Raw genomic sequence first — 23,323 nt, 5'->3', positions numbered from 1 at the left:
TAAATGTTCACCTCTAAACTAAATACTCAATAACTAAATATTTAGTTAGAAAGATAAATATTTAGTTTACAAAGAAAATATTTATCGTGTTCAGAGCTAACTTAATATTAAGCTAGCTAAAGCTAACCTAACTAAACATTTAGATTGGAGTCAAATATTTTGTTAAAAAACTGGATATTTAGCTTACTAATTAGCTATTTGGATTGAAACTGTGGCATTCATCAATAAATCAATAACATGAAGAAAATATGCCTTCAAACATGAACCTCCATTTTTGTTTCCCCTTATAAATATAAATTATTGCTGTTAAGTTCTGACTGTTGTAGTTTTACAAAAAGCACCCAGTGGTGTTGACATGATGCTCAACCCTCGAAACTACAAAGGCCTGTTTGAAACACGGCAACTTTGTGTTGTTTGAACCAACTGGCCAACAAACGGGCTTAGCGCAGCATCTAGTTATCACACCTTAGCAGCGCTGCACATCCGGCATCTCCGCTGAGAGGATGGGGAGTATCAAAATATGCAGGCGAAGCAGATCTGAACTGGATGCATCCGTTTGCTGACCGGACGTTCAATGACATGCAGCATAGTAACTTCAAGAGCCACCAAGCTAACCACAGTAAGTAACACACCAAGTTACAACCAATAGTTAGGCAGTAAACAGACAACCGTGTTATCCTCAGTGTAAACTTGAGTATTGAAATTGTTGAATACCGTTTTTTTATTTATTTGTTTGTTTATTTTTTGTGGTTCATGTCTCCAGGTAAGAACATCCGCCAAGCTCGTTTCATCCACTGTTTACATCTGACTGTCTGATGTGCAGAACTGTGTGTCTTTCACACAATGACGTAAAGTCAATATGACAGCTCAGAGTCAAACAAGCATCAGATATAATCTGACTCAGGAGCACGTGTTTAAAAAGTCTGATACTAAAAATGATGATTTCCTGCAATATGTGGGTTAAAAATAAGATAAGCTAATAAGATTTTTTTTTTTTAAACTGGAACTGGGGAACAAAGCCAGAAAAAGCATAAATTGTCAGGCAGAATCAAAAGCAATCATAACTGATGACCTGTGTGTGTCGGGCACAGCGTGAGCAGGAGTTCTTTTCTTTTTGTTTTGCTTCCTCTCTATTCCGCATCCTGAGCTAGAACTGCAATCCAAGTAAGGACATAATACAACAAAGACAAACATTAGATAAAGCAGGAATTATTGTTTATAAGAAGGTAGCACAAAACAAAGCCTCCAAAAGTAAGACACACAGTACAGCAACACCATCCAGGAAAGAGTCTGCTTGATGCAACAGAGATTTCCCATGTCACCTCTCCAGCTTCAGGCAGGTAAACAGTGATGAGATGGAAGCCGTGGTGGAAAAGGAGGACAAAGGTTGTGAGAAATGGAAACTGAGGGAATAGAGTGCAGTCTGTGTTTGATTCCAGTCGGACTGTGGTTTTTACAAACAGCAGAGCGAAGAACAAAGAACTGCATATCAGCATTTTATAATGTAAACAGCTGAGTTAATTATGATTATTTTGTGATTTTTGTTTTTCCAGAGAAAACTCAATTACCTTACAGAGTGAAGTGGTATAATCCTTGCATGGGCTTTGCTGAACCACACACAGTCTGCACGTGTTTCAGAGCCTCTGTCAGTGCAGCTTTCACGTAGAGGTGCTTGGTCACCGCTTTGTAGGTCCTGGTGTGTCAATCCTTCAGCTTAAGGAAGGAAAAAAAAGAGCAAACACAAAGACTTGAGGTGCTGTCAGCTGAATTCAGAGCTGGGAGACAGAGCAGCAGCAGACGCTCCAAAAATAAAAGAAGGAAAAAGTCTTCTTTTATAGCATTTAATCTGTTTTCCTTTGCCCCCCACAACTCACTCTATCCCTTTTCCTTTCTCTGAGCTCTCACTGTCTGTCAGAACGTTACTCTCTCTCCGACACACACTCACACACTGATTCTCCATCTGTCACCGCCTCCTCTTCGTCACCACTCCCCCTCATACATTATTAACGCATCTCAGACTCACGCTCCACTGCTATCACACATGCACACACACCCCCGCACACGCACACACACACACGCATGCATTTACATTACAAAATATAGACAAATGCACTACATGTTCATGAAAGTAAGATGTGACGGCAAATGGTTCCAGCCAAAATGCATACAAAGGTAAAACTAAAACTTTATGATGCAATCATAAAAAATAAAAAAAAATTTTTTAAATCAGCATGTCCTATGGTATATTTAGGGGTCTTTTCCAGAATACACACACATGCAAATAACAGTTGGCACATTGGGGACAATGTGGGCATTACACCACCAACCCCAGCCCTCTGGTAAATCTCCACCAGTCAGAGAGGTGAGTTTTTATGGAAACTGTTCAAAAGATGCCAGCAGGCTCATTAGTTAGGATTGTAAAATGGTTGCGTAGCTGGTTGGGTAATTATCCTATTGGTTGTTGTCATTAGGGGGGCTAAAAAATTTGATTAAAATTACGTTTTCACTTGATAATGACAAACTCTGATGAAACACTGAAAACTGAATGAGAGTGAGATTGTCACATTTGTTGTTCTATACAAAAAATGTAAATAATGATGAATGACATCATTAGTTACATCCTAGAGGTAGAACGGCTCCACTGGATGTAACTGGTGTATGGAAGAAGTGTGTGTGCGTGTGCGTGTGCCGGCGTGCGCGGGCGTGCGCGCGTGTGTGTGTGTGTGTGATAAGTTGTATTTAGAACAGAAGTTGTGTTTGTTGGGCTCCAGCCGTATGTGGTGAAAGATTTGTTAGTTGAAGTAAAGGCATGAACTTCTAAAAAACATGTTTAATAGTTACTTTTATCATTGATGCACAAAGTAACACGAAATGCTGTGATGAAATTTTAAGTCCACACTGTCCGTCCCTGCTCCAGAGTAGACCCCAGCTGATTGGTCGGTGGTTGGCTTCTCTAGTAACTAGAAAAGCTGGGCTCCTCCCGCTGGGTTTGGGGTCAGACCTCAAGTAGAAGATGGATCTGGAGGCTTGGGAGGGACCACAGCCATCTATGAAGAACTGAAATACTTGAGATCCCTTCTAAAATGTGTATAACTGCCTGTTTTAATAGTTAAAACACCAAATATATCTTAATATGCATTAATACAAACAGTAGAAACTGTCTTGGTAGCACCACAGATGGAGCCTGGTCATTGCCTTCCGGTGCAATTCCGCACAATTCTCATCTGCCTGGGATTTCTCCCATTGAGCTTGATTTCTCTGGTTGAATTTCAACTGCGCCAATCAGTGAACAGAATCCATTCAGTCCACGTCGGCCACCCTTCCAAATATTGAGCCATTTAAAGTCAAACGTTAGACACTGATTGCAGTTTTTCGACCGATCTTTAAATATAGCAAGAAAGTTGCTATATTGCTGTTGTTAGCAGCAAACGTGCAGACATGACCTGGTGGGCGGGGCTAACAGTCAAACCTCTCAGCAGAAGAGGACAGCGGTTGATTTTTAGGCCTTTGCTGAGGTAGATAAGATCGGAGGATAAGATCGGTTTCACATGCAAGTATTGCCCAATCTCTAATCTCCCCAAATTAAGGAAATCTGTGCCGATAATCTGCCTTGCCAATAAATTGGTGCACCCTTACTTCTTAATAGCCGAGGATCCAGACTGTCTGTTCAAAAGAAAGCGTGGCACAAGTGGCTGGTTTTTACCAGGCTAACACAGAAGCTAACAACCACAGCCTTCCTTCTTTCCACTCTTGTAGATGCAGCCAATCAGCATATAGAGAAAATGAATGGCAGCACTACCCATGATGTGTCAAGCAGCCTGTTTTTCAGCTTCAGAAGCTGCATTTCCTTTCAAATATTTAAGAAATGATTTAAGAGATTTACGGAAAAAAATAAATCTGTGTGTAGATAAAAGTATTTTAGAGTTACGTTCCACAGAAAATCTGTGCGTAAATTACTACGCAAATACTACACCGGGAATGAGTGGGAGTCCATTCACGGCATACTTTAATGAAGCAACTTTTTGATCAAACTAAACTATGTGTAAAAAAAAATTCACATTCTGTTCTCACGCATATGTTTTTACACATCAGCACAACATTTTTTACTAAAAGGTTTCTTTAAACACGCACATCATTCATGCATAAACAGAATTTTTCTTATGCGAGAAGACCGATCATGCATTAATGCCAATGTAACACATGCACATACACTGAAATCACACACACACATGCAAGGTGCACACACACACACACACACACCCACCGACCCACACACACACACACAGTTATCCACGCATTCAGTGAAGGAAAGGATGCGTCCCTCAGCTGGAGTAAATCTGAGTTTTCTCATGGATGTGGCATCGCTGGGAGAAAACTAACCAGAGAACAACGAGCTTGGCTGGAATTTAAAAAATAACACATTCAAGATCCATGGGGAAAACAGTTATATAAGACCAAATACAGTCCAATAAACTCTTTTAAACCATCTGCTTACTTTTTGGCCTAAGTGGAATGAATCTAAATTAATTTGGATCTGTAATTATGACCAGATTGTAAAGGATTAATTTGATAACATGCTTCTACAAACAAATTAAATGTCTTTGTTTTATGAAGTGCCTTGCGATGACATTTATTGTAAGCTGGCTCTATAGAAATAACTTGAATTAAATAAAACTGTGAGCAATCTAAGTCCTTGATGTTTTTTTGTTTGTTTTTTTTCCATCAATCCAGTCATTCAAAGTTAATCTTCATTTATGGCAGCCGATAGAAGTCTCAGTTTCATGCTGTTTGGTCATCACACCAGAGGAGTCCACTACATTAAATCATTAGAACATGATTGCTCACTGCTTTCTCCTTCTAAAATCCATCTCAAGTCAGACATTCAAGTTAGAATGTTACATTCAGAACTGATGTGCTGTATGTTCTGTTACATCTAGTTATTCACTCATTATTATTCAAAGCCATCTTTTTTTTAGTTTTATTGAACATTTCTTTCTTTTGTTATATATGCTCTTCTTCGTTGTCATGTGGTATACCACAGGGTTCGATCCTTAAGCCTCTGCTATTTGTATTTCCTGCCTGTGAACCTAGAGGGAGCTACATGTAGATTAGCATCGGCTACCTCTGACAGGAGCCACCCAAGGTGATTTACACGTCGCTACACTTCTATTGTTGTAATAATCCATATTTAGATATAATCTTCACCAAAAACAAAAGTATTCAAAAATGCTTTTATGTGCCAAAGTCAATATGAACTGACCCAGTTTTATTTTTCTGAGTTTGGGTATATTCCACACAGTAGCGTTGCTAAAACGCGGACACTCAGCCCCTCCGATCCCTGACACGGCTCACCTGAACAATCAATCCTGAGGATAAAACCCTGAGCTGCTGCTGGGAGTTTGTGCGGAGTATGTCTGGAGAACAGACTAGATGACTTAAAAAGATCAGCAGGGATGCCTCTGTGTCAACATGTATGCGTGCGCTTCTGTGAGCGAGACTGTATCGATGTGACTCTGGTGCAAAAGTCACTTATAAATGAAATGCTTTCGCAAGGCTTTTAACTTGAAAGGGTAGAAGCAAAACACTGCAGTTTAATCTTCACTGCACTCACAGCTTATCTGGTTTAGATATCATTTTAAATGTTATTTTCACAGCTTTAAACATTCTTACTTCTATCTCCATTTGAACCGTTTTAAAACCTGTTCTTAATTCCCCAGTTAAGGATATAAATTTTGTTATATATAAATATACTGCTCTATTTTTCAATGCTTTGGTCATTTTTAAGTTTTTTTTATGGTGCACGGCAGCGCAGTTGGTAGCACTGTTGCCTTGCAGCAAGAAGGTCCTGGGTTCGATTCCCGGCCCGGGGTCTTTCTGCATGGAGTTTGCATGTTCTCCCTGTGCATGGTGGGTTCTGTCCGGGTTCTCCGGCTTCCTCCCACAGTAAAAAAACATGACAGTTAGGTTAATTGGTCTCTCTAAATTGTCCTTAGGTGTGAGTGTGTGTGCATGGTTGTTTGTCCTGTCTGTCTCTGTGTTGCCTTGTGACAGACTGGCGACCTGTCCAGGGTGAACCCCGCCTGAAACGTTCGCTGGAGATAGGCACCAGCACCCTTCCCAACCCCGTTAGGGACGAGGGTGAACAGAAAATGGATGGATGGATGGATTTATGTTACGCACCTTCATTGGTGCTTGTTGTTTTTAACGTATTATGTAGTTAAAAATGGCCTGGCTTGGCTTTTTTAATGTGTTAGGGTGACTGATCAAAACTCGAATCTGAGAGAGAAAGCCTGAAGAAAAGAGAAGATTAGGGTGATGGTAAAGAGGTCTTCCACCCCCAAAGACCGTCGTTAAAGATAAATCATCAAAATACCAGTGGAAGAAATTAAAAACCTGCTCAGCAGTTTAATGCAAAAAAAATAAAAATGTATTCATTGATCCTTTTCATAATCTCATTTTTATATAAAATGCAAAAAATAAAAATAAAAAAAGCGTTATGTCTTTCAAAACTGATATTTCTTCTATTATTTTATTATTTTTTTGAGAGATGATATTTTAGTTTCCAATCTGAAAAAAACTTAGCATAAACAATAAAAAAAAATTAACATTTTGATCTACCAGGCCTATGAATCATTTTGGACTTAAACGTAGAATTTTAGCTATTATACAGTATACAGTTTCTAGGCAGATTTTCCAGCTCCAACAAGACAAAATAAACTACGTAGCAAAAATGTCTGAAAAAAAATAATAAAACATCTCCAGAGGAAAGCTAGAGGAAGGACTGCAGGCCTTCAGGGCCTCAGACTCCTCAACACAGACACGTACACACACACACACACACACCTGTTTTCATCAAACTATCTTTAGAACTGGCAAGAACCGAAACACTTCAAAAGTAGTAGCGATGTGTTTGTGAAGCTGTTGGCTTGTGCGTGTGTGTGTAAAACCCTGAGGGTGGATGGGTGTGTATCTAGGCTTGACCTACTGACCTCAACCAACATTTTCAGCTCCCTTCTGTCTACAACCAAACTCCAGAATCAATACCTCTCCACCGTCACTGCTGCCAGGCATGATATGCAAATACGCAGCGCATCTCATTAGAAATGATGCGCTGACAACAATGGGAAGGCCTAAGCCCCTTGCTGTTTCCTTAAGACGTCTTCAAGACGTTCAAGAACACAGCGGCGCACACAATCAAACACACACGCATACACAGAAAAGCTGTCGGCATCAACTCTTGGCCAGGTGGACTCCAGTTTTTGGAAATCTTCAACTGACAAGAAAACAGAAAAGTGTACTTGAGTGTAGGCCAATAAGCAATAAATCAATTAATCGTATGAAAAATGAAAACAAACTCAATCGTTTCTTTTAATTTTTAATTAATGATTTAGCGTTTTTCTCTTTTATGTCTTTCTACCAAAAACTGAATGATAAAAGTCTTCAGTTTGGTGTTTTGGTCTCAACTGGCACTTTCTTTGAAGGACAATTTTGTTTCCAGAGACTTCATGAATCATCTTATTTGTTGTTTCTGTTCCTTCATTTATTTTTTATATTTAAAACGTCTTCCGGTTCCAGTTGTCAAATGCTCATTAGAATTTAAAGCTTATTGATCTCTGAGAATGTGCTCCATCTGTACCGCTACAATACATGAAAACGGTCTCAAAGCAACATTATTATCATTTGCCGCGATAACATCTGGGACAATTTATCGTTCAGCAAAATTTGTTATAGTGGCAGGACTACTTGGGTAGTAAAATGTACTGGGAAACCCACCAATACAAAATCCTTGTGTCTGTTACTGTATAAGGCCTAGTCGGCATGCAGCCAGACACATATTTATTTCAGCCAAACAATCACTATAAATGATTTATTTATTTATTTTCTTTAATCTGACCAAAGTGGAGATTTGAGAAAACTCCATACTTGCGCGTTTACATGAAAAAAACTTGGAGGTTAGATTCTCACGACTGAGCAAATTAGAGATGGAGAAAACAGATGAGAAAGACGTGAGGACGGTTTGAAAGCCAGACAATAACCGGACCTGATGTACTGTACGCAGGAGGGGGACGGTGGGGGCGACCGCCACACGCCCAGACTCACCCGCATGCAGACCACGTCCGGCAGTTACTGAGCCATATGTGGGGTACGCATCACCCCAGGGCACTGAGACATGGTATTCTAATTAAACAGCAACAAAATTAAGCTCACGCACTCATAAACACACGCCCACGCCCACGCACACACACACACACACTTAGTGGCTGACTGCAGAATGTAAACCCTGATGTATGAGTCAGTAAAAACCAGCAGGCAGAGGGTCACTTCAGTCACTCATTTCATAACGTCTTATGTTTTTGTACACTGCAAAAAGAAAAAAATATTATCAAGTATTTTTGTTCTGGTTTCTAATGGAAATATCTTAGTATAATTGAAATAAGAAAAAAAATAACTTGCAAGTAACTTTTCAGCAAGATATAAGAGCTTGTTATATTGATGAGAAAGTCCTTGTTCCACTAGCTAATCATATCACTTATATCATAGGAAAAATATCTTGTTATAAGTGAAATAATCTCCCAATGAAGCTAGTACCTCTATATATTGCTGAATATGTATTTTGTTTTCTTATCTCAAGTGTACTAAGATATTTGGGTAACATTTTATTTGACAGGTTGTGCATAAGACTGACATGACACTGTCATAAACCTGAAGGAGTCTTTATGAATGTCTATGACTGTTGCCATGAAGTGTTGTTCGGTAAATAATGACACTTTTAATGCAAAGTTGCTTTAAAAGTTGGATTAAAAGTCCATTAAAAGTGCCAACTTTGCATTATTTTGTAAATATTGACACTTTAATGCAAAGCTGGCACTTTTAATGAGCTTTCAAACCAACTTTTAAAACAACTTTGCATTAAAAGTGTCCTTATTTACCGAACGACACTTCATGGCAACAGTCATAGACATTCATAAAGACTCCTTCATGTTCATGACAGTGTCATGTCAGTCTTATGCACACAGGCATCAATTAAAGCGTTAACGATATTTGGACTAAAAACTACACCAAAACTACTTGGTAAGATTTTGTGTTTTTGCAGTGTATGAACATGATTTACCGAGATGTCAACTTTTTACACAAACGTGTTGAATGATCCTTCAGGCCTGCCGTGGATTCCGGTGTGCGTCAAGATGCATGTTCATGTTTTGTCGAGGGGAGGAAATTTATGCTAAACTGATACAGTGTGCGGGAGGGCAACTATGAATGAGGCTCTGTTTCTGTCAACGCAAGATTAAAAAGACCGCAGCAATTGTGCAAGCGGTGTCCACCTCTGCGCCGCGTCACACCGCTGCCCTTTCTGCGCTGCACACAAGGACACGCTTACAGCAGCGACAGAGAAAATCTTACACAACCAGAGTGAACCGGACGAGGCGGAAAAACCCCGTCTGGTTAAAAGTTTTGGGGGTTTTCTGTCTCGTCCGGCTCACTCTTCTTGTGCAAGACGTTACATTCCACAGAAACAACTACAAGATTTACAACATAAACTAGGTCACTCACATAACTCTACATTTATTTTCTGTCAATAACGTTCCGATTCACCTATTCGTCGACTTTTCTGTGGAATGTCACTTCTTACACAACAAGAATGAGCCGGACGAGACAGAAAAAAAAAAAAAAAACAACTTTCAACCAGACACTAAGCCGGCCAGCTGACTTTGACTAGCTGTGTCACAGCAACGTGGCGCCTCTTTGTGCCAATCTGAAGAACTAAAACTCAAATTTCAATTCATTTTTTTGTTCATCAACTACACGATTTACAACACAAACTAGGTCACTCATATAATTATACATCTATTTTCTGTCTATAGCAAATAACGAGTCTCATCTGGATTAAACAGCTGTTAAGATTTGAGTAAATCCCACATTTCGTAGAGCGTGTCTACAATATTCAAAAGAAAATGCATCTTGAGAAGCTGCTGCAGACACGCTACTGGCTGCCGTTTTCAGAGCCGCCAATCCAGGAGCGCCTGGATTTTCCCTACTGCTGATTGGCTGAACCACATGGAGAAGAAATAAGGAAGATTGTAAATGTTATTTCTGTGGTATCGCTCAGACAACTTCCACTGTGCATATTGATGCAGATTGAGGTACAGTATATCTGGAGTTCTGTCTTTTAAATTGAGCAACTCTAAATGTTCTCGGAGGAGGTCGCAAGTATTCGCTAGTTTCAGCTCCTCACGCTGAGAGCTACGCAGCTGCAGATCACCATGAGCTTCTTTCACTTAGACTAGGACATCTCATGTTTACTCAACTAAACACTCGTTCAGATGACGTATTGGTTTCCATGCAGCCATTAAGCGCCTAAATTTTTTCCCTGTAATTAATTAATCAAAATTAATTTAATATTAATGAAAGTCCCAGCCCTAATGTAAATACAATCTTTCAGTAGTTTCTGTAGATTGTGTGATTAAAATTAGTCATTGTTAAGGACAGTTATTAGTTATCTTATTTTAGACATTTTTAATCATTATTATGTTTGCAATTTAGTTTAAACACTTTTGAATGTATTTAAGGTGATTCTGTTTTTCCTGTGAATTGGATACCAGCATCTTCCAAACCCAGTTAGTAATCAAAACTCATGATAGATGTGTAGGAAAACTCCAGCGTTGGCCAAACTGGGTCATCAACAAGTCAGTGAGCAACACGGAACCGAATCTACAACAAAGTGGCTAAAAAAAAAAAAAGAAAGAAAGAAAACTTAATCTAAGCCCTGCAGTGGTCTATTCAAAGTCCAGACCTGGTGTACATTTGGTGGCAGGGCTAAGCTTCTGCCAGAATTCCTCCACAATGATGTCATCAATCAGCAGCGTCAGCCATTGCTGTTAAATGTGGTTCTGCAAATAATTAAAACAGGGAATAATTATTTTTTATAATCTTCGTACAGTATGAGGATTGATCTCTTACAAACAAACAAACAAACAAATACCAACCTTTGATTTTACAGCAACGAATACCAAATCCCACAGGAGGTCAAATTCCTTATTTCACTCATTGACATGAAAATCAATCTCAATCTCACGTACAACACGACAGGCCAACTGCATCAAGTCAGTGAGTTTGTAGTAATCCCCTGTACTGACCAGTCACGGTGCGGAAGGATGTGAGAGGTGAAACGGCAGACAGAAGAAACTAAAGCTCCAGTCCAGAGAGGAAAGCGCAACAGACTGCAGACATCATGGCAGCACCAGCCTCCATTAGTAACTTTATACAGGAGAAAACACTCAGCCACTGGCCCAGCAGTACTTTATGGGGAGGATAATTGAATGAGTTTAACAAGTTTGACAGAAAGTGCCGACCAGTAGTGTGTGTCTCTCTGGTGAAGAAGGTTTGGACAAAGTTTTATACATCAAAAGAAAATGGAGAGGGGCGTGCTATGGTGGCGTAGGGGTTAGCACGGCCCACATTTGGAGGCCTCAAGTCCTCGACGCGGCTGTCGTGGGTTCGATTCCCGGACCCGGCGACGTTTACCGCATGTCTTCCCCCCTCTCCTTCCCCCTTTCCTGTCAGCCTACTTCATGAAAAAGGGACTCTAGAGCCCACAAAAAGACCCCCTGGAGGGGTTAAAAAAAAAAAAAAAAAAAAAAAAAAAAAAAAAAAAATGGAGGAAGACTGAGAGGCAGCGAGCAGCGAGGGAACGGGAAGCTGAACCAGGCTGTCTGGAGGTAACCATGACAGCTGTAATTTAATTACCGTTTCCATGGTGACTCTGATGCTGATCTCCGCCTTTCCACAGTCCAGAAACCAAACAGAGCAACCGTCTAATCCAAAGCCGGCTCATCTGTGCTGCTAGTTCTTCCCTTGATTCTGCCTTAGAAGGAAACATTACAAACATGTTTCCCTTCAGTACATTAAATAAGCTTTTCACAATAAGTAAGTAAAAAAGGTAAGTAAAAAGAAAAGTTGACATATAAACAAGTAAACTGCAACAGGCAAGGCAGACAATCCACATACTGAATAAAGGTCATGTCAGGTCATAAACCTGGCCATGCACACCCCCCCTCAAAACTCAATCACCTCCTATGAACCATCGAACGCTTCAGATCCACACGTCTGTCTCCAGAGAATGAAGGAGGCCCCATTTTAGGACCACAAGGGTCAAATGGAGGAACGGTCAGAGATTTTTTTTTTCCTCATGAAAAGCTCTGTGCCCTATCGTGACATGTAACAGAAAAGAGTTTCAATCTTCGGAAAAGCTACTTCATTATTAAGCCTGTCACGATAAATCTTGACGGCTGATAAAAAAGAAATTATTGAGATAAACGACAATATTGTAATTTTGAGACCATATTCAACTACTAGAATAATAATAATGGTTTAATCATGCAAGTATACCCACTCAAGATCAAGATCAATAAACTTTAACTTCTAAACAATATAAAGCAAAATTGAATTTCAACTAACTGCATCGCACTGGGAGTCAAATGTTCGCAGCGATTCTCAAATGGAGAACTTTCCAACAATATTAAAGGGTAGCATCTCTTTAATATCTGTCTAAATGAAAATTATTATCATTTTAATTTATCATGCGAATAACTGATTTTTTTTTTTTGCTATCTGAGACACGCTTATTCAGCATAGAACTATGCAGACTCTGATTATTAAGCAATCACAGGACATAACTCCTGCTCCAGAAAAAAAACACAGAATGAAAAGCTTCCAGTGAAATGTTTGAGACGTTGTTGTGGAACTCCAGCATTTTATGTTGCGGTTATTTTTGCATTATCTGTGAGTGAAACTGGTTACAGCCGGATAACCACAAAGTGCGTTGACGTGAGTGTGGCTGTTTATCTGATAGCTGGCTCTCTAAGCCTCACAGAGCATTTCCCTTTTGTTAAAAACAGAAGAGTTTTTCCTGGAAATCTAAAGATAATGGCATCAGAGTGGAACAAGAAGCAAATAGAAGAACTCCAATCAAAGGACTTACTACCGCTTGCTCAATCTTGCGGTACAATCTTGTCTAACACACCAGTGTCATCAGTGAGTAAACAACATATTTTATTGGACTGTATTTTGGCCTTGACACGTACACCCCTGCATAACTACACAAATACACCTTTTTTTTTGTTGTTTTTGATTTGCTTCACAAATCTCAAACGTTGCTTTAGAAGTTTTTAGTCCACTTGTTGCATTTTCATTTTGTTTCATTCTAATTAGCGGTGCACCGACTGCAGTTTTCTGGCCCATCGCCAAATACCGATCCTTAAAAAGCCTGACCTGCCGATTCCGATTTTGGTCGATAACATTTTTTTTTTTTTTGACTGAAATGTTGCTAAATATACCAAGAAAGTTGATGAGTTAGCAAGAGTAGGGTGACTATTATTAACTAACAGTCAAACCTCTTTCATGGGAGAGCAGAAAAGGACAGTGGCCTCAGGACATTTTAGAAATTTGCTGAGGTAGAAAAATGGCGGATAAAATCGGCTTCACGTGTAAGCATCAGTCAATCACCAATCTCCCAAAATTAAGGAAATAGGCGCAGATTCCTCTCCCAATATTGGACTTAAATTTGTTTTCTTTCAACCAAGAAATTTGTTTCTGATCAAAAAAAGATGTGAAAATTTTCTTTCATTGTCCTCAAATAAATCCAGACTGTGTTTTAAAGGACTTATGTTCACTAAAGAGGAGAACAGATTGAGGTTTGATCAATTGAAATGCTGTGGATTTAAAAGTAGAGGTGGAAAACTGCAGTGCGGAGTCATTTAATAACTGTAAGCAGCCCTTCAGCTTAACGCCGCGATAAAGGTCTGGAGCAGATCCAGCACCAGAAACTTACTCTGGGTTTGTTTGTTTTTTTTTATCTTGCATATATGTGTTTTGGTGTAAGAAGCGTGATTAGAACAGGTCATACCTGAGCGCAGACATTTTTTATGTTTGATAGGATTTTTTTTTTCTATGAAAGCATCAAAACGTCTGCTCTGTTTACAAGAATTAAATATGCACTGAAACTGGGGAAGCTGGAGTAAAAAGCTAAACGTTCCTGTTTAACCATTTTCTCTCTTTTATATGTCCCCACACACACAACACCATGCAGTCATTACGTCTGGTGACACAATAGCTTCTGGCAGCAGCTGGTCAGCAGTAGACAATTGAATCACGCAAACACTCTGTGTGTACGCGTGTTTTAGGCAACACACACATACACACGCTCTCAGATTGAGCAGGAACAAGCCCCTGCATGTCTAATGATGCGTCACGACGACAAAAAACACAAGGAGGGACAACCTGACTGGCCATCTGTAGAGCTTGGACCATGTGGAGCATCTGCACCTGATCAATAACTCACTCAGTCTTCAACATTTGCTCACGACAACATGTGGACATAAACATACCTGAGCCGGTTCATACAGCGAAGCACAGAATTACTCCTGTGATATTATCTGTGATGGTTGAAAGGCTTCCTTTATCTCCCGCCACAGATTCTCTATCTGGGCTGGACCGGTGCAAAATGTTCACATTCATTTTAGTCAGAGAATTTAAAGATTACTTCAGTTTCAATCTGTTAGGAGTTTGAATAATTTTGGCCTTAACTGTGTGTTCATTTCTGCTCTTGTCGTCATGGGCGGGTTTGCGGCAGGACCAAAATGCAGCCTGGAGAACGGAATTTTAACTGAGTTCAGGTTTATCGAAAAGATGGCAAAAAAAAAAAAAAGCTTTCAATTATGGCGACAATGGAAAGCAACGGGAGGAGCCAGTACAGAATAATGAGACCGAGGAGGAAGTGGAAATGACCAAAAAAAGTCAATCTAATTGCAGGGAAATGACTGCAGCTGGGAAAGGAAGCAGGAAGGACGAAGGAGGAGACGACTAACAGCTGGGAAGGAGAGAAAATGGACGGCTGAGTGTGAGAACGGAAACAAGAAAAGAATCGGGGAAAGACAGTCTAAACAGTAACAGAAATAAATACTAAATCTAACAGAACAAGTCCAAATATTACAAACAATAAGAGAATGTGAACTAACACAAGGAATAAACTAGAATGGAAAACAAACAACAAAAACAAATCCAAGGAGTAAATAACTACACTCCATAGCAGGGGCGCCGTATAGGGGGAGAAAGTTATGACAATTCCAAGGGCCCCTGAATGACAAGGGCCCTCCGCAATTAGTTTTGTTTTTTTTTTTTTGCATAGAAATAAAAAAAAATAATAATTGGGGCCCTGTCAATTACAAAATTAATCATATTGTGTTTTCTAAAACAGTTTTTAGCAGTAAAAATCAAATGTTCCCCCTCCCAGACCAAAAAACACACATCCATATTTGCACTGAACCCCCCTGCATGAAATGGTTCGTTCCTGCTTGTAGCCTGACGGTGACGTTTTCAGCAGCAGTCAGTGGAAGACAAGAACAACTGTGGCTGTTACTATGCCGCCAAGAAAAATAATAAAGTCAGGTTTTCATGATGACAGCTTGAACAAATATGGAGAAAACATATTTTTTTATTAAAGTTATATACTGCAGCTTGAATAAAATGCGACTACATAGCATTTTTTGAGAAGTCTGGATTGGTCCATCTACAGTATATTTTGCATGTTGCTTTTGACTGTTGCTTGTGGGGAGAGACATTTCAATAATCTAAAACTAATAGAAAAAATTTAAGCAACTACTTGCATATTGTATATGGACTGTTTCATGTAAAATTCATGAGCAGTAAATATTGTGCTAGTTATCAGTATTGGACCAAAGAAAGCAAGGCAGTTGCAAGCTTTTAAAATTGTGACGCTTTTGATGGGTCAGATAGACTCAAAAAATTGTAAAAGCAGCTGCGGAGGGTTAGAGGGGGGGAGGGGGCGGTCATGGGGCCCAAGATTCCTGGTGGCGCCCCTGCTCCCGGTTTAGACCGAATAAAGACCAAATTGTGACCATTGCTGTAGATGTGAAAATAAACATTAAAATAAATGGATGTTATTCCGACTCCATTCTTAACAGCAGCTTAGCAACTGTAAAGGTTCGAGTTACAGCTTCGACTTCGGATAAGTCAGCGTTTTTATGGTCTTACTTGGAACTAATTCCTGCATCAAAAAAATCAACACATTTTATTTGAATTGTTTTAAATAAAAAAACAAGTTCTATATATATTTTTAAAAAGTTATATTGTAAAAGTAATATTCTTTTTTGTGAATAAAAAAAAGAATATTATATTTCACATGACATGCTGTCATGTGAAATCGTGACAGCAATTCCTTTTAATTTTGTCAAATCCACAGCATTTATCTTGGTTTCCTAAATGTGTTTTTTTTTTTTTTATTTCCATGAGATTTGATTTTTTTTTTTTAATTATGAAAATGCTGCATGATCATGGACAAAAAAACATGGGGTGGATGATGATGATGAGGAGGGGGGAACAGTTTGCAGCCTGATGCACAACATGTGTCATGTCGCTCTGTCAATGAAGTCAGAAGACGTGGCAGAATCACTTACTGATTGCCAATTATACAGAGAGAGAGAGTTGCTCACTTCAGGGAAACACCTGCAGCCATGTTTGTACTTAACGGACTGATGGACATGTTCCCACTGCTGACACTCACAGAGACGCACATAAACAAACACGCACGCTGTACGGTTTCATAGAGACTCCCTGTCTGTTCCGTCCAATTATCACCTCAAGTCCCTGATGTATTTCTGAAGATGTCGGTGGCAGGCTGGGGGGCGGACTTCTCTGTGCGCCGCCCTGTCCTGACCTCAGGGTTGAAGTTCCACGCTTAGGAAGATTTCACCGGAGGCCAGGAAAAATTCACACTGTGACAACTGACGCCCTACGCATATTACCAACCATTTTCATCGGTACATTATATTTGCTTGGATTAACACTATCTTTTCTATCATTTACAATAAATTCATATTCAGTAAACCAGTTAAAAGAACAATGTTATATATATATATATACATATATATATATATACAAATTATTTATAGAATTTATAGGATGTACATTGGCAAGGAGGTGGTAATTATTCTGATGCTGTATTTCCACTTCTTATTTACAATTATCATTATTGCTATTCTTATTTTTATTATGGGTCTGTATATTATTTTTGTCTTGCTATGAGAGTCAGCTTGTACACTTCAAAAACACAAAATCTTACCAAGTCATTTTGGTCTAATTTCTAGTGCAAATATTTTAATACCCTTGAAAAAAAAGACAAAGTAACTTAAAAGTAACTTTGGCTTGTTTTAAGCAAATAATTGCTTATTGATGAAAAAGTACTAGTTCCGTTGGCGGATAAATTAACATATACCATGGGAAAAATGTCTTGTTATAAGTGAAATTATCGGCCAATAGGACAAGCACATATTCGTCAATAATAAGGAATTATTGACTTAAAACAAGCTTCTATATCTTGCTGAAAAATTACTTTAGTCAGTTACATTTGTCTTATTTCAAATGCACTAGGATATTTGCTCTAGAAATTAGACCAAAATTACTTGGTAAGATTTTGTGTTTTTGCAGTGTAATCATTTTGTTTATGTAATATAATTTATTTGTTCGTTGTTTAGCACAGTATATGGACAGGTATGTGAATACCAAAACACGGTATCCATATACCATGTTTTAAAATTATCATTATTGAGTCGGTAGGTGATATATTTTATTAAATTGAGATAAGGGGTAGGATTACTTCCTACTCCTTTTCAAACAGAAAAGTTGTGGTAAGATAATTAGTTTTGATATGGGTTATATTCACACAAAATTAAGATATATATATTTTTAAAATCAGTTATATTCGAAAAGTAATTTTGACTATAACTATTTTTCAAATTTATTCGGACATGTAGTACAGGACTTTTCAGCAGACATCCAACGCTACAGACCACGCTAACGGTAACAAAAAGACAAAATTCTTCATCAGAGGTCAGTGAGATTGGAAACTGTTGGCTGAGTGCTACTGCTTTAAAAGAGGGAAATGAAAAATACAGACATGAACAGGTCTGTCAGCTGTGCTGAAGAGTGTGTAAATGTTTGGAGGTAGTTGGGTGACCTACATGTACCAAAGGACCCTTGGGCTTCAATTATACTTGGTCATGGCACCCATGAACTCAACCAGTAAGGACATATCCATACAAACACACACAGACAGAAACGGTGTTATGAACATTCTACAAATTGTAAATGAAAATATCTGAGGCTGCTGGAGGTTTGTTCCTGTTAAAACACGGCAGTTTCTTTCCATTGGTCTTATGTTGGGGTTTTTTTGGGGGGGGGGTTGAGCACATTTTGAAGTATTGCATTACAAAAAGGTTAATGGAAATGGCAAAATTCAAAATAATTTCCTCCATTTTGCACAAAAGCTTTTACGCTTGCTCAAGGTGGTTTCTGGGTTTCCCAAAAAAGAGTTAATGCCCTAAGCTTAGGATGGAAACACAGATGCCGAAAAATGTCCGACATAGGCCATTGTTTCCATCCATTGGAGGGTCTGTGCCTTACCAGAGGCACAAAGTCCAAGCTTCCGGTTCAGAAGCTGATGTCCATTTCTTCTGATGTCCATGCTAGCTTGCCACCTCTACTTCCTGTTTATTACAGCCATACGTAGCATCAACATTTGACGATGTTACGCTTTGCATAGCCTGGTTGGTTCACTCCAACCAGTAGATGGAAACTCACCTAATTCTCATTTTCTTTTTTCTTTTTTTTTCCCGACATGTTAAAGGTTTGTTGAAACTTTGCATGACAATTGCACGGAAACATTGTTAGTGTCACTACAAGCTCGCTTAAAACGAGTTGCGGAATGATGCAGTTGACTAGATTTCTTTTTACCAATAAGAATAATGAGATCATCTGAATTTGAATTTCGTCATAACTTTTCTGAATTGAATTGTATGCAGTTTGATCCAAATTGGAATGAACCGAATTGATTTCAGCTGATTTTAGTTTAAATTCCCGTTATATGGAATATAAATTCTGTATAACTGGATATGAAGTTGAAGTGTTTGCCATGCAAGATACCCTAAGATGATATCTAGTACAAAACTACTAACTTCAACTCCAGCTGAAGTTAACATGCATTCTTACTGTGCATATCAGTAATAGATCTAGTCACCTAACGGTTCTTCATTCCCACATCTGATGTTTGATTGTTTTACTGGTTGAGATAATAAGGATTCCATATGAGTAATAGGACATTATGTAAAAGTAAAAAATAAAAAATGAAGAGCCAGAAAATGGTGGGTCGATTAGGTCGTACATATTTTCAGCAACAGCATCACAACAAAACATCTCCTGACACGGTCCAGGTTCCTCGCCTGCGTACAGCAGCACTCCCTGTGCGTTTTTGCCGTTATGGTTAATGAGACGTACAATACAGTGCGACATGAAGGCGTTTCACTACACATGTTCTGTTTTTGCACGCATGAACAAACCGTGACACTAGGAAGAATACGAATGATTGCTTTGCATCACAGGCTTATAGGTCACGGCAAGTCTGCATGGCGATAGGTGAAAGATCGGTCTTTTATGGGAGATCTTCATCCTTCACAGATTGTTGAGCAGGAGTGTGTCTGTCTGTAATGAAGTGGAATTGAAGTGACTGTGTGGTTTAATGTCCTTCACTCCACGCTGCCACGCTCCACTGACTTTACACCACTCTGTACTAGCTGCCCAGCACACACACACACGCACACACACACGCAGAGGTTCACACATACTCATATAAAACTCAGTTATCTTGTCGGTGTACTCAGCCAAACATGTGGCTTAAAGAGCTTAAGCTAGGCTCTGCTGAATTTGGGCCCTCAGGGTATTCAGAGAAAGCCTTAAGAGGTCCCAGAAACAAACATAATCACAATAAATAAATACACATTCATAAAATATAAACACACTATTTCTTTAAAATTGATTCAAATGATTAGAGCAAAGCTTCTCTGTGATTTAAGGTGTAAAATAAGCTTAATTTGCAAGTTTCTGTGAGATATTTACACCTTACCGTGATTTTATATTACAAATAAATAAATAAGCCAAGGGTGACATTTGAGAAAATGATCAGTCCATCTTTATCTAGAAATTGATATCCTGGGGAAGCTTAACTGAAACGCAAATGGGGATATGACGGTTCATGGGAGAATTATTGAGTTAATAAATTCCAAATACTGGACTGCTGGTCTAGTGGATAGGTCATAACTATATATCACTAAAACCAGGAAGACAGAGCACATCAGCCCCATTCTAAAGTCCTTCCACTGGCTCCCTGGAGACCAGAGAATAGACTTTAAAATGCTGTTAGTTTATAAATTACTGAATGGCTTAGCATCAATACATTAAAAATATCTGCTTCAGTTGTATCAACCTTCCAGACCTCTTAGGTCTTCTGGTTCTGCTCTTCATCCCTCTCACCACTAACCAGGCTATTTAGTAAGAAGGAAGAGCCGGCCACCTGGATTTGCCTTGAAACTGTTTTTTTTAATACAGTAAAAAACTTTGACCTGTTTTATTTATTTTGTAAAGTAGAAACATAGTGACCTAAAGAGTTATGCTGAAATAAATTAAATTGAAGTGAATGTCACTATTACAGGGCTTTTTCTGGCCCTCTTTTATTACGATCTGAAGAATAGTTTCTGCTAACCCCAGAGAAATTAGCACTTTGGTCTCATTTAAATCCCCTTTTCTAGAAAATGGTGACATTTTTAGTGAACAGCTGCAAGGCTGGCTGAACAATAAGACAAACCCCTCTGACATTTTCTACACCTGCTTGGTAGCATTCAGGGTCACAGCAGGGGTGAAGAACTTCCCAGCAGTCACCAGGAACGGAGAGCCTGGACAGGTTCATCACAGGGCCGGGAGGGAGACAACAGTTGTGTTTCCATTGCAGAAATGTGTGTAAATCTTTGTCTGTTTTCTTTTTTAAAAATTTGCCACAATTTTGCAATTGTGGCTTTTCCATTAAATAAGAAATTAAATTAAAATCACACATGAATAAGCCACTTGGAAGTTGCTACATATGTGCCGTTTTGAGAAAATGGTAGCGGGTAACTTTACAGAAGAGCTATGGATTCATGGCATTTGAATGACACACAACTTTGTATGAACTGTGTGACGCTGTGAGAGCTCTGGTGGAGCCAGCTGCACATTGTCTGAAGAAAACAAAAACAAATCATCGTCCTCCTACCACATCCTGTTGCCGTTTTTGTCATTTTCACCAGTAGTAACATCCTGTTGTTGATCACGTGACTCGTGTGATGTGAAAAAGTGTTTTGCAAAATACATCTATTTTGATATTTTGAAAAATCACCACATGCAAAGAGTTTTTTTTTAAAACTGGCGTATTTCCATTAAGTGAATTTATTTTTGTAATTTCAATATGCGGAATTTTATGGTTAATGGAAACGCAGCTAGTGGCAACCCAAACAAGACTCCAATCAAGACAGTTTTCAGGTATAAAATAAATACATATGACAAAGGGTTTCTCTTTGTTTTGGCTAACTGATGTGTGGAAGAAATTGATTAATGACAGAGTGAAAACATGAGGATAGAAAAACTCTGCATGTACTAAACGTGATTTTATCAGCTAAGAATAGAAATTCTCTCTTCAGCTGTTTTCACCCCATAAGCAGGCAATGTGCAATCAAACTACGAACAGTGGCAATCAAGCCTAAAACAAACATACAACCGTAGCAGAGAAATACTTATTACATAAAATTACACAGAAAGTAAAAATAAAAGGTCAGATCTCATATTTTTTTCATGCAGGACTGTTTGTGGAGGTCTTCTCCACATCAGGAAGGTTCTCCAAAAGATTCCTTCTTTTTAACATTTGTAGAATGTTCCTCATAAGCACTACAGTGTCCAGCAACATCTTCACCCACACTAACATGTTTTGAGAGAGTTTTATTTTCTGAAGAATAATGTCTTCGGTCATCATCACATTTACGTTCATGTCAGGCACAGAAGGTCAACAATGAATTTTTTTCCCGCCACAGTCCAAACAGGAAAAACTCAGGACATACCAAGTATGTCTAATGTAAAGTAATGAACCCCTGTCTGTGATTTTATCCCACCCCCGGTTTCATTTTCAACTCTCTCCTTACCCTCAGCCTCTCATTATCTGTCTTGTATTCATATAATCCGACACCCCTTCACACCGTCTTGGTTTGGTCATGTTCTATCCCTTCCAAGGATTTCTCCGTGTCTCTTCGTCACTCCCCCCCCCCCTTTCTCTCCACTCCTTGTATCCCTTCTGTCAGCGGCTGCCGTCTTTCTTAACCCACTTTTAAAGCAAAACAATAGAAACAATACAAAGTGAGCGCCCAGGGTGATGGGAGGGGATGCAGATTGGTGAGGCCGCACGAGTATCAAAAGCCTGCTCCCCACAGAGAGGGAGACGCAGGGAGGGGCAGTGCTCTCCATCTGCTGAGGTGCAAACAGGAAACAAGGCAGTTATGGAGCGTAATGACAGACTGCCAATAGAGTAAGTGCGTGGGTAAGTACCCAATCTACTTCTCTTTCTGGATAATTGAACCACCGGTGTTTCCTACAAGATGAGGAGCTCCAGTTTATCTGGATCTCAGGTACAGTTGATAAGTTCTTCTCTGTTGTTAGGATGTAAAAGAACCAGTCAGTTGCCAATTAGTTTATAATTTCTGAACGAAACATTAAGAAAGGCAGTAGATTCAGTCATCTTTCTCAAACAGGACTTACATTAGGCCAATTGTAGGACTTAAGGTCCGTAATAGGGGGTCTGGGAGTCCTGTGAATGCAGCATTCTACGCTAACAAAAAATAAAGTTTAACTCAAGTGAGAGTAGCACTACGTCAACCCATTTTTACTCGAGTAAAAGCAAAAAGTAGCCGTGCAAGAAATGACTCAAAAGTAAAAAAGTATTTTGCAAAATGTCTACTCAAGTACTGAGTAACTGATCAAAATATCAATCATTTAATATTTAAAAATTGCATCGTCAGATGGACCAAAATATAAAGTAAAGTGGAAATTTTGGCATTTTAAAGACAAAAATGACAATAATTCATATAAGTAACAAAAAACATCAAATCAGGTCAAAGAACAATTTTTCAAATAAATTTCTCTCAATAAAAAACTTCTGAAACTAACAAAAACTGCAAGTGTGTGTGTTTAGTGAATTTTTGGTTAAAACATGTTTGTTCTTCATTCAGTGGGGAGAGAATCCAGAAATTTTACTTAAGTAAGAGCAGAGATACTTCGTAATAAAATGACTCAAATAAAAGTAAAAAGTAAACATAGTAAAAATATTACTACGTTGTATTTTCTTGAGTAACTTAAAACGGTTACTCAAGAGAATGTAATTGAGTAAATGTCTAACTCACTT

At 38.8% G+C, this 23,323-nt stretch overlaps 1 protein-coding gene across 36 annotated transcripts in view; it reads right to left on the bottom strand.

Moving 5' to 3' along the window:
- The window catches only part of nfasca (neurofascin homolog (chicken) a), a 113,639-nt gene that overhangs the window by 72,382 nt on the left and 17,934 nt on the right, over positions 1-23,323 (bottom strand). For 19 of the 36 annotated variants that reach the window (XR_004336985.1, XM_032548534.1, XM_032548545.1 and 16 more), the window contains exon 1: positions 1,569-1,945. The exons of 1 other annotated variant lie outside the window; for it this stretch is intronic. The gene's annotated coding sequence lies outside the window, so the exon portion shown is untranslated. Of the gene's footprint in view, positions 1-1,568; positions 1,947-10,792; positions 10,815-23,323 lie in introns of those variants that run through there. 16 more of the 36 variants (XR_004336984.1, XR_004336986.1, XR_004336987.1 and 13 more) reach the window with 5 other exon arrangements.

This window comes from Xiphophorus hellerii, chromosome 20, assembly GCF_003331165.1.
Source record: "Xiphophorus hellerii strain 12219 chromosome 20, Xiphophorus_hellerii-4.1, whole genome shotgun sequence".
NCBI classification, from domain to species: domain Eukaryota; kingdom Metazoa; phylum Chordata; class Actinopteri; order Cyprinodontiformes; family Poeciliidae; genus Xiphophorus; species Xiphophorus hellerii.
This window is presented reverse-complemented; position numbering and strand designations above follow the sequence as displayed.